Source organism: Passer domesticus, chromosome 8, assembly GCF_036417665.1.
Source record: "Passer domesticus isolate bPasDom1 chromosome 8, bPasDom1.hap1, whole genome shotgun sequence".
Lineage (NCBI taxonomy): Eukaryota > Metazoa > Chordata > Aves > Passeriformes > Passeridae > Passer > Passer domesticus.
In genome coordinates this window covers 32,823,638-32,838,025 of record NC_087481.1, presented here as the reverse complement: position 1 = coordinate 32,838,025, position 14,388 = coordinate 32,823,638, and the positions used below count along the sequence as shown (strand labels likewise).

At 40.1% G+C, this 14,388-nt stretch overlaps 2 long non-coding RNA genes across 3 annotated transcripts in view; both read left to right on the top strand.

The window, feature by feature from the left end:
• LOC135306401 (uncharacterized) overlaps window positions 1–14,388 on the top strand; it is a 58,242-nt gene that overhangs the window by 32,045 nt on the left and 11,809 nt on the right. Inside the window, exons 4-5 of one of the 2 annotated variants that reach the window (XR_010367215.1) lie at window positions 285–452; window positions 1,271–2,036. This is a non-coding gene — a long non-coding RNA (uncharacterized LOC135306401). Of the gene's footprint in view, window positions 1–284; window positions 453–1,270; window positions 2,037–14,388 lie in introns of those variants that run through there. The other variant, XR_010367217.1, reaches the window with a different exon arrangement.
• On the top strand, window positions 6,362–12,480 carry LOC135306396 (uncharacterized). Its single transcript, XR_010367212.1, has 3 exons — window positions 6,362–6,586; window positions 6,696–6,941; window positions 8,769–12,480. It is a non-coding gene; the product is annotated as an uncharacterized LOC135306396 (long non-coding RNA).

Sequence of the window (14,388 nt, the reverse complement as noted above, 5' to 3'; positions counted from 1 at the left end):
CAAGGGTGTGATTGGGCACAGAGGGTGTGCCCTGGGACCCAGCTATGGCTGGAGTGGTTAGCCAGGCTCATGCCCAACTATTTGCACCCAGACTGGGAGTGCAAAACTATCCCCAGTGTCATTAATCACCTCTGCTTCAGATCTGCAGGTGCATCTCTCAGTGTATTAGCCTCTTCCCAAAGCTATCCCCCTGGGAATGTCACTGCAGTAACAGCCCATCTTTAGACATTACCACTTGGGGTTTCCACATCCTTTCAGCCTTGCAACCCGTTTTTGCATTGCAGCATGTGAGTGTCTGTCTGAGTAAGCAAAGTGGTAATGATCACTTGGATCAGCCCTGGTACCAGCACTGCCAGCCCTTTCCCCACTGCACACAGGAGCACATCCCATAAATATGGAGTGACTGCAGCCAGCCATCTGCAAGGGAGCCAACATTCAGCTGCAATAAGCAGGTAATGCTTTTGTAGTCAGGATTTTTCAGCTGTGGTTTCTCTTTTCACTTGAAAAGGTTTTGATCAAGAATGGCAGTTTAAAAAAAAAAATCCTGCTGTTCAGTACATGTATTGTTATTAAAGCTTCATCTTTTTTCTCTGCTGTCTCTTCATATGTCCTCCTTTAAATTAAAAAATGGGTAACCAAAGTTTCAAATCCAAGTGAAATTATTGCTGCTTGTAAAATTGCAGTAAGATTATTTTAAGTATATTAGTATATTACTAATATTTTTGATGTCCTAGCTCTGATTACACCATTCACAAAATGTTTAGAAAAATGCATATTAGTGCATATCAATAAGGATGGATTGAATCTGAGTGCTTTTATAGTGCTGCTGATAAAATTCTCACTTGCCAGAACAGAGTGTGCTGTAGTAACATCACTGTTCAGCAAGAGCATATTTGCACATGGTGCAGCTTGGAGCAGAAATCTGCTTTCCCCTGGCATGCTCTGTAACATCTGTGAGAGATAAAGGCAGAAAGGTGGAAGATTTAGCACCCTTTGTCATGTTTGTCCATGCTGTGATAGCTGATGTCTGATGCTTGTCTTTGAACTCTGTTTCTAAGAAGAATGGGGTGGGCTAAAGATCTCTGTATCTCTGACTCCTTTTGATTAATCTCATTTCACTGTGCCCATCTCTGTGTCAATGTCAGATGGCCACTGCCTGCTGCAGGCAGCCCCCTCTCCAGCTTTCTCACTCCTGTGCAATTTGCAGCGAGTGACCCTGCTTCCTCTGCCTCTCTCTGGCTACTTTTGGTGTGCTTTTCCTCTCCTGCAGATCCACAGAGCAGCAGCACTAGCTGAGCTCCTGCCAGGCTCTGGGGAGTGCCCGGTGCCCTCAGCTCTGCTCTCACAGAACAAACCATGGGAAAACCCATCCACGCTCCTCCAGGAGCCCACAGGAATGGGGAGAAATGTGAGCTGGGGCTGGTTAACTCTGGTGCACCTCAGAAGGGGGAAAGAGCTGATGGCTTCATCTTCAGAAATGGACCACAGGGACTAGGATATATGGGGATCTTTTAAGGAATTTTGAATGAGTTAAAGACAAGACCTCTGAGTTTTTAGATAATGGGGTTTATTTTTCTTATCTTCTACTTAGGCAGGAAGGGTGAGTTCAGCTCACATCTTTACCACATGGCTCAGAAGGTCACAAGACCCCTAGATACAAGACCTTTTAAGGATTTATTGACCAATAAAATACTACCAACATGGATATTAATATTTTTAACCTAATCCTTAAATATTTTGTCTTATGGACTCATACTCCAGTGTAAGCTTTCTTAGTCAATCATGTTATGACATACAAACCTACAGCACTGTGTTCTAAAACACCAAACTTCCTTCTACTTAACGTGTCTCTAAACTATAAATCCACAACGTGTCTCTAAACTATAAATCCACATTCTCACTTCTAGCACCTAAGTTTGGAAGCCTTTTCCAAGGTCTCGGGTCAAATCCTGTATTTAATTCTAAGCTTTGGCTTACAGGCCCAAAGATCTGAGAATTCTCTACATTTTGGATTCCAACAAGGACACCCCCAAATTTCTGGTTATTTCTGCACTGATGACAATTTTAAAACTGCCTGTGTAGTGCTGTCCTCTTGAATGAGTGTGCAGTTACTGGAATAAATCACACTTTCTCTTCCCCTCTGTCAGCTATTAATAGTGGTAAATTTTAATTACATATGTAAATAAAACCACTGTGTACTCATTAGTTTAAATATGTTTTTCATTAGGCAAATGAAATGCTTATTGTATATGATGCAAAGCTAAAAGGAGAATGTTAACAGCATTGAGCAGTTTGGGAAGTATAGTGACTTGAATTTTTAAAGTTCTTTCTTAGGATAAAAATAAACCACGTTTTAAGGGATTATTATGGGCAAATTTTGCAGTAGAGACATCTTGTTTCTGGAAATGGGAAAAACAAAGATAAGTGACAGAAGTATGGGTATGGTGTCAAGGCCAATGCATTAAAACTTCTACTAAAAGGGAGAGACAGCACATAAACTTGCATTACTATTTATAGCATTGGCTGTTTTGGAGATGGTAACTGCAAGGAGGGCAGAATTTTTCAGTTTCTATATAGAAAAATCCTGACATGTTTCACATTTTGATATCTTGAAACATATTGGTCCCAAATTACATCACTTCTTCATCATTAATTTTCAAACTCTTGGAACGCCACACTCCAAATACACTTTTTGCTATTTTTAGGGGTATGCAATTATAGTCAAGAAGACACAATTTTTCAGTTCAGTAATCCATACTTTCAAGCTTGGAGTATATTTATCTACCTACGAGCTCATAATTTGTTTCCTTTCTATCAACAAAATACCCAGAATTTCATAACTAATTTACTTCTAAACATTTTTTCTATCTCCTTCCACTGTTCTGCTCACTATGAAATGAGAGAAATCTTATCACAGAGACATTTAGTAAATTAGTATCATTTTATATAAAAGCCTGCCCTCTAAACACTTCAGTCTTAGTAAAATGATGCTCTGAAGGTATGACTTTCTAAAGTTATGGCTCAGAACAGTTTAACAATCTCCCTTAATATCCAAGCATGTGTTTCATGATTAATATGAGAACATAAAATCTCTCTCCCTGCAAAACTCAGAGCACCAAATACACTTTCTTCCCATATGCTTGAATAAGAGAGCCAAGATAAAAACCATTTTTATTTTATAAAGATAAGCTTGAATATCCTTGTCTCATCCATGCTTCTTTATTCAAATTCTATCAAACTTTTATACTGGAGCACAGTAAAATATTTATATGCAAGATGTAGCAAACGAAATGCAAGGGCTGGCAAGAGGGCAGTCTCGTGGAATTAACACAGAGCAGTCTAAAAAGGACTGATATGTCACTCTTCTAGATTCTTCATTTACCAAACTAAATTGTAGCTAACAGTACCCATTGCCAAGAGAATAAAGGCAGCAGAGATTCCATTTTGTATGAAGCGTTATTGCCTTTGACATGGTTGAAAACATATTAATAGTTTTTAAGACCAAAACAAAACTATATGGTATCAAACTGTATTTACTACATAAGAGAGGCCAGAGGGTTTCACCTGTCAGTGCCCTGAACAAGTTTATGAATTGAGGCTGACTTGGAGCAAAGTTTTGAGGATGATATTCAGCTTGGTCATGGCTGAAAACCCAAGAACCAAGTAATCTCTTTTGCATGTTCTTGCAGAAAATGTTTAAAATCTCTCATAATTTAAAAAGCAGTGCTTTGTATTTGATTTTTTCACTTGTCTGGATCAATCTTGTAGTCATTGTATCATATTTTATTTCATCCTGCCATGGGGCCATCTGAGGAGAATGGGGATAATAAAGTTAAGGGGGAAAAGATAGAGGTTTTGTCAAAAAAAACAGTTTGAGTTTTGTTTCAAGAGATTTAAGGAGGCTGTGATTTAATACATGATGATATTCCATAATATAAAATAGGTGCCCTTGATGCCTTCAAAATATATTTTTTTTTTAGTCTGCTGTATTAAAACCAGTAGGCAGTGTAATGTGTAAGTAACATTCCCTGAATATTCATGCTTTCATACGCTAAGAACAAAAATCCTACTTCAGTTAGGATCCATGCCCCAACAAATCCACAGACTCATTTCCAAAGAGTTTGAGCATAAGAGCCCACCAGGCCAGTTGTTTACAGGCTAAGGTGAATTATAAAGCAATCTCACCCTGACCTTCATCGTCATTACTGTTCAGAAAAGAAATTCTCATTGATCTATAATGCATGTAGTGTTTCTCCAAAGTTATAAGTTTTCACAGAAAGTGGTTATCTTTTACAAATGACTGCACTGATCTAGAGATGATTCCTTTGATTCTCATCCAGCATCAGATCCTCTGAATGATTTCTCATGAGGTTCCCCTCCCTCTCACCACTGAATTTCTCTAGGTAGGAGATGAACTTCAGAGATGTATTTAATATTGTACATAGATGTCTTCACACATTGACACAACTCACTGTAGCTTTTAACAGCTCCTTCTTCAGGCTCCTCAAGAAGCTCGTGGTAGAGGTGAGAAATCTGAGGCTATGTAACACTTCAATCTGTAGTAAGCTCTCAAATATTTAAATTGTAGATACATCTAGACCAAGTGTTTTTAATGCTAAAGTGTAATGATATGTAGATAGATGAGGGAACGCAATTTCTGTATAACTCATCCAAAACTAGCTTATCACACTCTATCCACATTCAAATGTCTTATCTGAAACTTGGCTCAGCAGGAAATGGGAACATGTCAAGGATCCAATTAACATTATCTCACTCCCCTGGTTTTTCCTTCAATTTCTCTGCCTTATGGGAGTTGCTTCCAGTTCTGTTGTTACTCACAGTGAAATGGATTGATTTTTGGCATAGTTCTGATTTGCTGATATCTCAAATACTACTGGAACCTCTGAATTTGTATGAAATATGAACCTCCCCACAGGGGATAATCCACTCAGGAGTGTGTCATCAGAATTCTGGATAGTTACTTTGTTCTGTCTGGATTACTTTGTGCAAACTGTGAAACCTTCTAAACTCAAACGTTATCGAATGGTCCATTTTGTAGAGTGTACAACATCAAAAGGAACATGAGTTTTAAGTACAGTCACCTTGCCAAAATCAAATTTAAAAAGAGGAAACTGGAGTGCTCTGTAACAGGGAGGGTTAGAAAGCTGTATTTGACACTAAGGAGAATGAATAGGAGGGGTGAGAGAGCTCCATGATGAATATATTTGCACACTAAGATAATTATTCTTTATCATATAGGAGCAATTATCAACAGCAATACACTGAACAGCAGAATTTTACCTGACTTCTTCCAATAGCAACCATAATATCCTTGCAAGGTAACACCCAAAAAGAGTGTCTGTAAAAGGGTTCTTAGCTAAGCAATGTTAAATGTAAATGCTACATTATTTTTTAAAATTAATTGTCTTCCAGCAGAAACCGCAGCAAGACTGCTTTGAATTTTGTTTTATCTTTTCCAAAATTCCCAGTTACAATATAAGGATTTCATGAGTGTGCTGACCTGGAAATCTTTTTACCTTTGCTGTTCTAGAAAATTTGCCAGCCTCCATTTCCTCTTCAAGTGATTATCTGCCACACAGCTGTTACTATAAGTTCCAAGTTATGAAGGGTCATTCACCAATATAGAGAATTGTGGGAGGTAGAACAGGAAAAGAGAGAAACTTTCTGTCTCCAAACTCTTCCCTTAATGCAGTCCAAGACAACTAAAGATACAATGTGATTTAGGATCTGGTATGTTATGTAGTTATCTTGCCGCTATATCTTTTCTACCGGCTGATATCAGTTTTGACTTACTATTTATTTATATTTAACAAAGGTATTTATTTATATTTAACAAAGGTTCAAGTCCCAATGCACTCAATTGAATCACTGGGAAGCATTTATTTACCATATATGTGTAACTAAGAGAAAATTGGAATACTGAATTAAATTGAAGTTGGTAATATCCACTGAGGAGACAAGCCATAAAAAAAAAAAAAGAAAATAATCCAGCAAGCCCATCACAGATCAGTTTTCACTCTCTTCCTTGAGGTTCTTTCCTGCTTGTAACAGACAGTGGGGTTTACCATGCAAAGCCGTATGGAAAACAGCATTCCCCGGGGAGAGGAGCAGCATCTTTTTGAGATTAATACGTGTAATGTCTTGGGAACTACAGTTGCCTTGGAGGAAGGCAATTCATACCTGTAGGAACACAGTTCGTGGTGATTGGGGTGGGGCTGAGCCTCATCCCCAGTGGGCACAGCTGTGAGCAGCACTGACAGCAATGAGCCAGGGAGTACCCAGGGGCACTGACCAACCCCCAAAGGGAGCAGAGGGCACACAGGGGCAGTGCATCAGGGGATAAAAGGCTGGGCTGAGGAACAAGAAGGGCAATGCTTGCAGCCCCTTCTGGAGTGGAATGGTGTTACTCTGTATGGGCAGACACCTGAAGCCTTCTGGTGTGGTATGGTGTTACTGTGTACCGGCTGAAGCCTTCTGAAATTTTATGGTGACACTCTGTGTATTGGGGCTGTCTGGACTGTGGCATGTCCTGAGACACACACCAACATAAATCAAGTCCTCCCAGGTGAGTCTGATAATCTATCTAGCCCAATATATACACAGTCGCTAGGGATGTGAATGGAAATCTATATATGTGAAAATATGAACAAGAAATTACTAAGCTACTTGTGCAGTGTGCACAGGGATACACTGTCAGCATCTCAAGATTATTTGACCGTGATCTGGGATGAGCTCAGATGTGTGCAAGCCTTGATTCAAAGCAGAAGGAAAATGGCATGCAGATCCTTATAATGAATTTTTGAAGAAACGCTCCAGGCTGTGCCTAAGTGGGAGCAACTCCTTCAAATCTAGCTCTGATCATTAACTCATGAGCACAGCATGATGATGTGCTTCAGCTGGGGATGCCTTTGGAAATGCAGGTAAGTGATGGAGATATTCATGTGAGTGGCACGTTATCTCCGTGTCAGCGTACTAAGCTGCACACTCTGAGCTAAAGCAATGGGCTGCAGTTTGCAGAATGGCTGTTCAAATACTGAAATTCCTGGGTCTTAAAAGCAGAATAAGTACCCTCTTGAAGTATTTACTGATTCAGGCTGGGAACTCTATTTAAAAAGACCATTTCCAAGCAAAATACTATGAAAACAAACTTCCTTTGCCCTATTAGTAACACAATTCCTCACACTCATACTTGGACACAGCAAAGCTCTAAAGCACCAATTGATGCCTATATCCTGTTATCAGTTTTTAATATTTGGGATGCCTTTGATTTCTGTGAGATTTAATGTTAATAATGCTCTTAAACACTTGTTTACTAGAGTTTGGCTCCACAAGCTATGGACCTTAGTGAGACACTTGTAGATTGTTTTGAGGGATGTGAAACTGCAAATACCACAATAAGTGACAGCCAGGTGTTTTTATTTTGAGAGTCCTCAGCACAATACTCCTAAGGAATGCCTTCTTAGGAAAGTATTTTGGCAGATTTTCAATTACTTTTGAAATTTTATGCTCCTGAAACATACATCTGAATGGATGCACTTTGAACAGGGAGGGGCATATAGCCCAAATCTAGGAAGTGTTCTACTGAATATGTGCCCAAAGTTTTCATGAATATGTCTATTCCCACTTTAATACCTCATTTTTAAAATAGGCTGCAAAATCACATTGAAGAGAAACTTGCTCGCAAGGCTCACATATATATTGGCCATTCATAATTAAACTTACAGAGCAAAAATGTCTTTGCAGTGTAGATACCAGGCACCTGTTAATGGTGTTATCCCATTATGTTGGGATTTGACAACTGCAGAAGTAATGGCAGCAAGGGGTAAGGAAAAAAAGAGAAAAAAATCCATACTTCAGTGACCCCCAACCATCACTTTTGATTTTTGCCCACCAGTCATTCATTTACTGCATCTCTCATGTCTAGTAAGTATAAATGCTTTCCTTAGTAATATGCAAATGTCTGTTCACAAATAGAAAAGGAAAATATCTGTGCATTTGTCTAAAATTCATTATTTTTATTGAATATACAAGCTAGGTTTTCACTGAGCATTTTCCCTTTCAGCACCAGGCTCCAGGTAGACTCTAGCAGTTGGTTCCATTTGTAACTGAGGCCAGTTACTTTTGAAAGCACATTCTGCTTTCTGCTCACTGTAAAAAACCTCAACACGTTTCTGCAAGAAATCAAAGGTATAGCTTTTTCTCCTCAGGTTTACAGTGTAATTCATAGTTTTAAGATGGCTCCTCTCCAGACAGAAGCAATGAATGTACAAAATTGTTTCATTTCCAGACATACACCTCAGGTTTACAATCCTTCTCTCTCTTTCTTCTCTATTTCTCTACCACTCACATCACCCAAGAAACAAAGACATATGCCAGGCAAACATCACAACTATCTTCTCTAATATCTTTTACAGGCCAATTTCCATGCTATTGCTGCTTCTTCTCTCATTCTCTATGTATGAGCTGGTATTAATATCTCCAAGGCAAGTAAATGCATGAATCAATGTGTGTGAATCAAACAGGCTGACGGAATGAAGGGTGTGTATAAAATAAGCATGTGTTGTGTTTGTACATTCAGGCTCGGAGTTGAGCATCACGTGTGGTGGAGGCCACATGCAGCTCATCCAGGAAAGGCAGAGCAGACAGAGAAGAGTCAGGGAGACAGACACTTCATGCAAGTTGTCCCAGAAAGAAAGGTGTGGGCAGTCTCTGGGGCTGTGATGCTTGTCTGTTCTGCTGCCACACAGGTCTCAGAGGAAAGGACTGGTAACAGCCCTCCCATCGAGCCACAAGAGCAGAGGAGAAGGAGAACAGAGCATCAGGAACCAGGGCAGAAAGACCTAAAGATGTGGTGTCTGCTTGCCCATAGTAAGAAGTTCTTCCAAGGGGAGATGTCTTCAGAAAATATGGCATGTCCATCCTGGGAAGGAAAACAGGGAGAAGGGGAGGTACTATCAGAAACCATTTCTGAAAATTGCTGCCGATTAGTGTGTATTACAGCTGCCCATCAGCTGTTCCCCTTTGATTTGCCCTCACAGAAGCTGCCTGTAGCAGCAACGTTTGTCCCAGTGCTGCTGAGAGGAGGTGGGCACTCATTCACCTGCTGGTGACATGGGGTCAGCTTGTTCAGAGCCACTTCCAGCCCCACATTTGCTTGAGCACCCGCTGAGGACACAGTGCTTGTACTCTCTAGCCCTGCTCAACCCCTTGTCAATAAGGCAGCCCACTGCTCGTCAGTGAGTAATGCCCACAGCCAGTGCCATGCCACAGGGACAATGACACTGTCCCCAGCCCCAGTGGCTCTCCCTCATCCACTCACCCACTGTACTGTAATTCAAGTCAGACGTGTCACAGTCAGCCACCTCCGGCTACCCTGTCCTAGCAGGCACAGTCTGTTGGAACAATTTTAGCAAAACAGGAAGAGGAGATAGAAACCAGTAGCTGACTAATAAGAGAGAAGGGTGGCTTAGCTGCGATGTGTGAGGGTGATAGATACCTTTTTGTAGTGCTCAAATTAGCACCTTTCAAGATACAGCGCAGCTGTGGCTGAAAACTCCCCTCACTCAGCCAGGCCATGCGACTGTCCTGTCCTATGCTGAGTGTGAACAGTGCATGGCCCAGGAACTGCATCTGCTTCATGCTATGTCATGTTCTGAAGACTGGTGTCACTGCTATTTTATAGCAATAGGCACTTTTGCAGGAGAAAAATATGTACAGGAAGCTCTCCAAGGTCAATATAACAGTCTAAATAGCCAGATGCTATTTCCTTGTGAATTACAAGGTTGAGCTGCCAAACATCTCTTAGTTATGTAAATTATGAAAATTCTGAGAACTGCAGTGCAGACAAAAAGATCTATGGCTGTTGAATCATTTTCTCTGGTTCAGAAATGACCATATCTTACCCTTTTGTTCCATACTTTATTTGCATTGCATTATTGTGTTTCTTCCTGTCAGATATAGGAATGAAGCTAACATCTTTGCTTTAGGATATTGTTCTTTTATTATCAAAAAGGCGTTCAGCAGGCTCACAGAGATTCTTTTCAGACATGGAGAAAATAATATGGAACCAGAACTGAGCTATTCCTTTTAAGCTATCTGCAGTTAAAGTGATTATTAAACCCCAGGACAGGTTTAAGGGTAATCCAGATGAATATTGTTTTCTTCAAAGCAATAGTGAAGTCATCTGCTTTTTCCTTGTTGCCTTAGGACTGACATTAGTAAAGGCATACCAAGTGAAATTGGGAACTATTTTCCTCTACTTCCTTTAAAGTTCAATTTTTATCATTTACTCTTGTAGTTATCTGATGTAAAGAAGACTACTTCCTTTTTGAAAAATGCCATGGATAAGTGTTGTTTTCCCACTTTCACTTGGGAAACATGGTAAAAAAATCCCATGAGATGAAAATGAACTCCTTTTCCGGAACAATAAATAAATAAGGGCTGTGCAGAAAACAAGCAGGAGCAATTTGAAATATGTGACTGCAGAACAGATATGAGGATAGCAGTGTGTTAATGCTATAGACCTGAGTCTCATCTAAGAAACAGGGGGTAAATGCTTTTTTATTTGTGGATAAAGTCAAATGACAGCAGACAAAATATTAACGAAAAATATAGGGCACAACATTTCATGAAACAATTTATAATACCAGGACTGCCCATGTCAGGACAAATTTGAGTGGGAAATGCACCTAAGTTGGAATAATTAGGGTTAATAGGCCCTTTGCATTGTAATGAATAATTATTTAATTCACAGGTCAAAGTCAGTCTCTTTGGGTTCTTCTGATATTTTTCTATTTAGTAGAGTGTAAGAGGATAATAGCTGAAACAAGCAGCACTGCATCTCGAGGAGGTTTGTTGTCCATATAAAATCAATCATTAAAGTTAATTCTACTTCATTCACTGCTTCCCCGGTTTGATCTTCCCAGCTGCTTCCCTGGAGAAACAACATTCCTATTTTTTTATTTTTTTGCTGTTAATCTTCCTTGGTCTTACATGGCTTCTTGCAGTGGTGCTGTCAGCAAGATGATGTCTAGTCCCAATTAGAAATTCAATCAATATTCACATAATGAGGGTTCTAGCAAAACCATGTCATTTAGTTCAAAGACATGGATATATTACTGTAGCAATTCAGGATTCAAGTAATTTAGGGCACCTCAGTGAAAAAAGATAAAATAATGCTGAAGGGCTTAGAGGTAGTTAATTGTTACTATGGCAACTTCCTAAATAAGCTTTAGATTCTAGTCATTTTTCAGTTTATTTGGAGGCAGAACAGAATCATTAAAGATGAAACTTATTTAAAGCTCAGAACAGTTATGGGATCTTATAGTTTCCTTGCTGTTCCTTATAGAGTTACTTAAAGTTTGTCCACCTCAACTTTGAACTATGTACAAGAGCAAGATGCAGCCTGCATAGATTAAAAAAAAAAGCCAGCATGTTATGTAACAATGATCTAATTTAGTAACTTGGGTAATTGTGTTTTTACATGTTCTTTGTCCCAGCAGAACTCTTTAAAAAGTATTGTGTAGGAAAGAAGTGGTCCTCAGCAAAGAATGCTCTCACCTGTCCATAAAATGGTGTTATTAAGATCTGATTTTCAACAATGGGCACTGATGGTGAGGGCACATTTGTTCCTTCCTTCCACAAACCCCCAAGTGTAGAATAGCAGGGGGATGCATTTTGGCCTGGTCCTTAGCCAGTGCTGTAACAAATGTGATGATAAGGACCCAGGGAAAGGCTGCCATATCAAAATCTTGCCATGCTGACTGTCCATTTGTGTTCTTAATGTGAATGAATACATTTGGCCTCTGTGGGGCTGCATCACTGGGCAGATCCAAAGAGCCTTCTACAGGCAGCATGGAGACAGCAGAGAGACAACAGAGCTCAGAAAACTCTCAGTCCCTGGACATTAGTTAGGTGGAGATCCAGATCACCTAAACTTTTTGCATGATCTCAGCAGCTATAACTCACCTCCTTATCCACTCCAGAGCGCGTGACAAACCAGCCGAGGCCGTGAAATAAAATCGTGTCTCAGTAGGAGACACCCCCTGGCTTCTCACAGAAGTAAATTCATACCTCAGACCTGTTCTCACTCTTCTGGAGGCTGGAAATCTCTGAAGCCACTGAGTCATAACTGCAAAGTTGTCAGGGAGTGATGCCTTAGGTGTGAAGATACATAGAAGACTCCCCTGGAGGTGAAGGTATAAGCAGTGCAGACTAAAGTGATGTGTTCTTCTAAAACAAAAAAGCAGGACAGGTTACCTGGCTGTGAGCTCAGTGCTGCAAGGGTGAGCAGCAGCTGCTTGCAGGCATCTTTAAGCCAACCTTAAGGAGATGAACTGAGCAGGATGGGGAAACTGAGCAACACCGGTTGCTCAAGAGGAGGTAAAGGAGGGCTAGAAGAGTGACAGACTGTTTTATATGTAGCTGATATGTCAAGATGACACTGTCATAAGATAATTCCCTTTCCCACCACCTGCAAACCTGTCTGTCTTTCTGTCACAGGTAATAGTCCTGCATATGGAGAGTCACCAAGGCCAGGAAACACCTGGCTGTGTTTGACAGGCTCACAGTGACTCTAGACTTTCTCCATAATCAGTGTGGGGGAAAAAAGCTTTGCCAGGCCATGGCCCATTCCACCCCAGTCATTAAAGTACAAAAGAAATCAGGGAAAATTAGCCTGTTTCTCTCCCTATATCTTGAATTATGAAACAGAGAAATGTTGAAGAAATGTCTCTTCATTCATTTTCCAAATCAAATTATTCTGTTCACCTAAAAAGAGAAAAAGAGCCTTTGTTTTGAAATATAAGTTCAACATCAAAGTTTCATGATAGAAACCAGTAATAATGTAAGTTCAAATTCAGACTGGTTCCATGTTACTTCATCAGACTTAATTCTGTTGGTCTTTCTCCATTCTTTTGTCCTCAGACAACTCCTCCAGACTGTTTTCTGATTTAGAACAATAGGAACGCTCTTTCAAATTTCACATAATTAAAAAGAAATGTGCATCCAGCTGCAAGAGAAACTGTTTTTCTCTCCCATCTGAAAAGGCTGTACCATGGGCAGGAGCTCTGCACTGCCTATTACTTGCACCACTCCTTTTCTATGGAAATCTGGTCTCCAGAGTTATAATTCAGGCAACTATAGTCAGGAGTAACTTGGTTTAATTTATAAGAAGAGAAAAAAATACCTGCTGAGGAAAAAAACAAAGGAGAATATGGTCTGATCACAAACAGCCTGAGCATTATTTATTGTATTTTCTTTTCTTTGCTGTTATACAACCACAGCACCCGGCTGTTTGCTGTGTTGCAAGGGAAGTATTTTCAAGGTTAGCACAGAAGTAATCAACCACTCAATGGTGGCATGAATATTCATATCAAGACACATTATGAGAAAGTAGATAGAGGTAAATATGCAATTTAAATATAGACTATAGCAGGAAATGGGACATGAAACAGTAATTAAATAGTGAAAATTACATGTTATTTACATAGGTAAATACACTGCAGGGGTTATGCATGTGAACTTTTCTATTAGCATTTGTTTGTTTGTGATTTAACCCTGATTTAAAAAGGGAGGCTTTTAAAGCATGAAAATGGGAAAAAAGGAACACTTACTTTGAACCAGAAAATCTGCATTGCTTGAAGGATTACCAGTGTGGGCTGTCAGCCAGGTTTCACAGCTAACGTGGATCAGAACAGGCCTGCACTGCAGAAGGCAGTGGTGGCAGCTCTCTAAAGCACAGCCTTTCTCCACAGCCCTGCTTATGCAGCTCCTTCCTGTTTGGGCTACTGGAAGCCTTTAGGTGATGGGAACAAATGCCTGAGTTCCTACTGCTTGGGTTAGATGGAAATCATACGGTGCTATTGAATTTCTGGCGGGAAGAACATCTAGAAGGGGACAAAAGCATTTGCTTTCCTTCTCCAGGGAACACCTAGTTTTAGACCGTTTCCCGCTTTTCCTTACAGAAATGTAAATATGGCTCTGGTCTATCTGGATCAGTACAAGCACACTCTGAGCCTCCACAATCATCATACCAAAGGCAGTAATACTAATTTTTCCTTCTACTCTGAACTAGCTCATCTTGCTGGATTCCTTACCTATGTCTGTTCTATTTTCCTGCTCCCTTAGCCAAGAGGAAGGTGAGAGAAAAAGCTTCAATCTCCTGTCTTCTCTTCAGCTGCCATGAACGCAGAGTTTGTTGATAGTCTGGGATTCCCAAAGAAAATGGCCACTAGGGAATTAATGAGAGGAAGAGGGATGGAAATAGATTTCCCTCTTGCAAAGGCTCATTTCTTCCTTAGCCTTTCACCTCTGAGCTGCTTTTGCTTGGGTATCTTGAGTCTGCAAGCAAGAAAAACAACTTCAGAG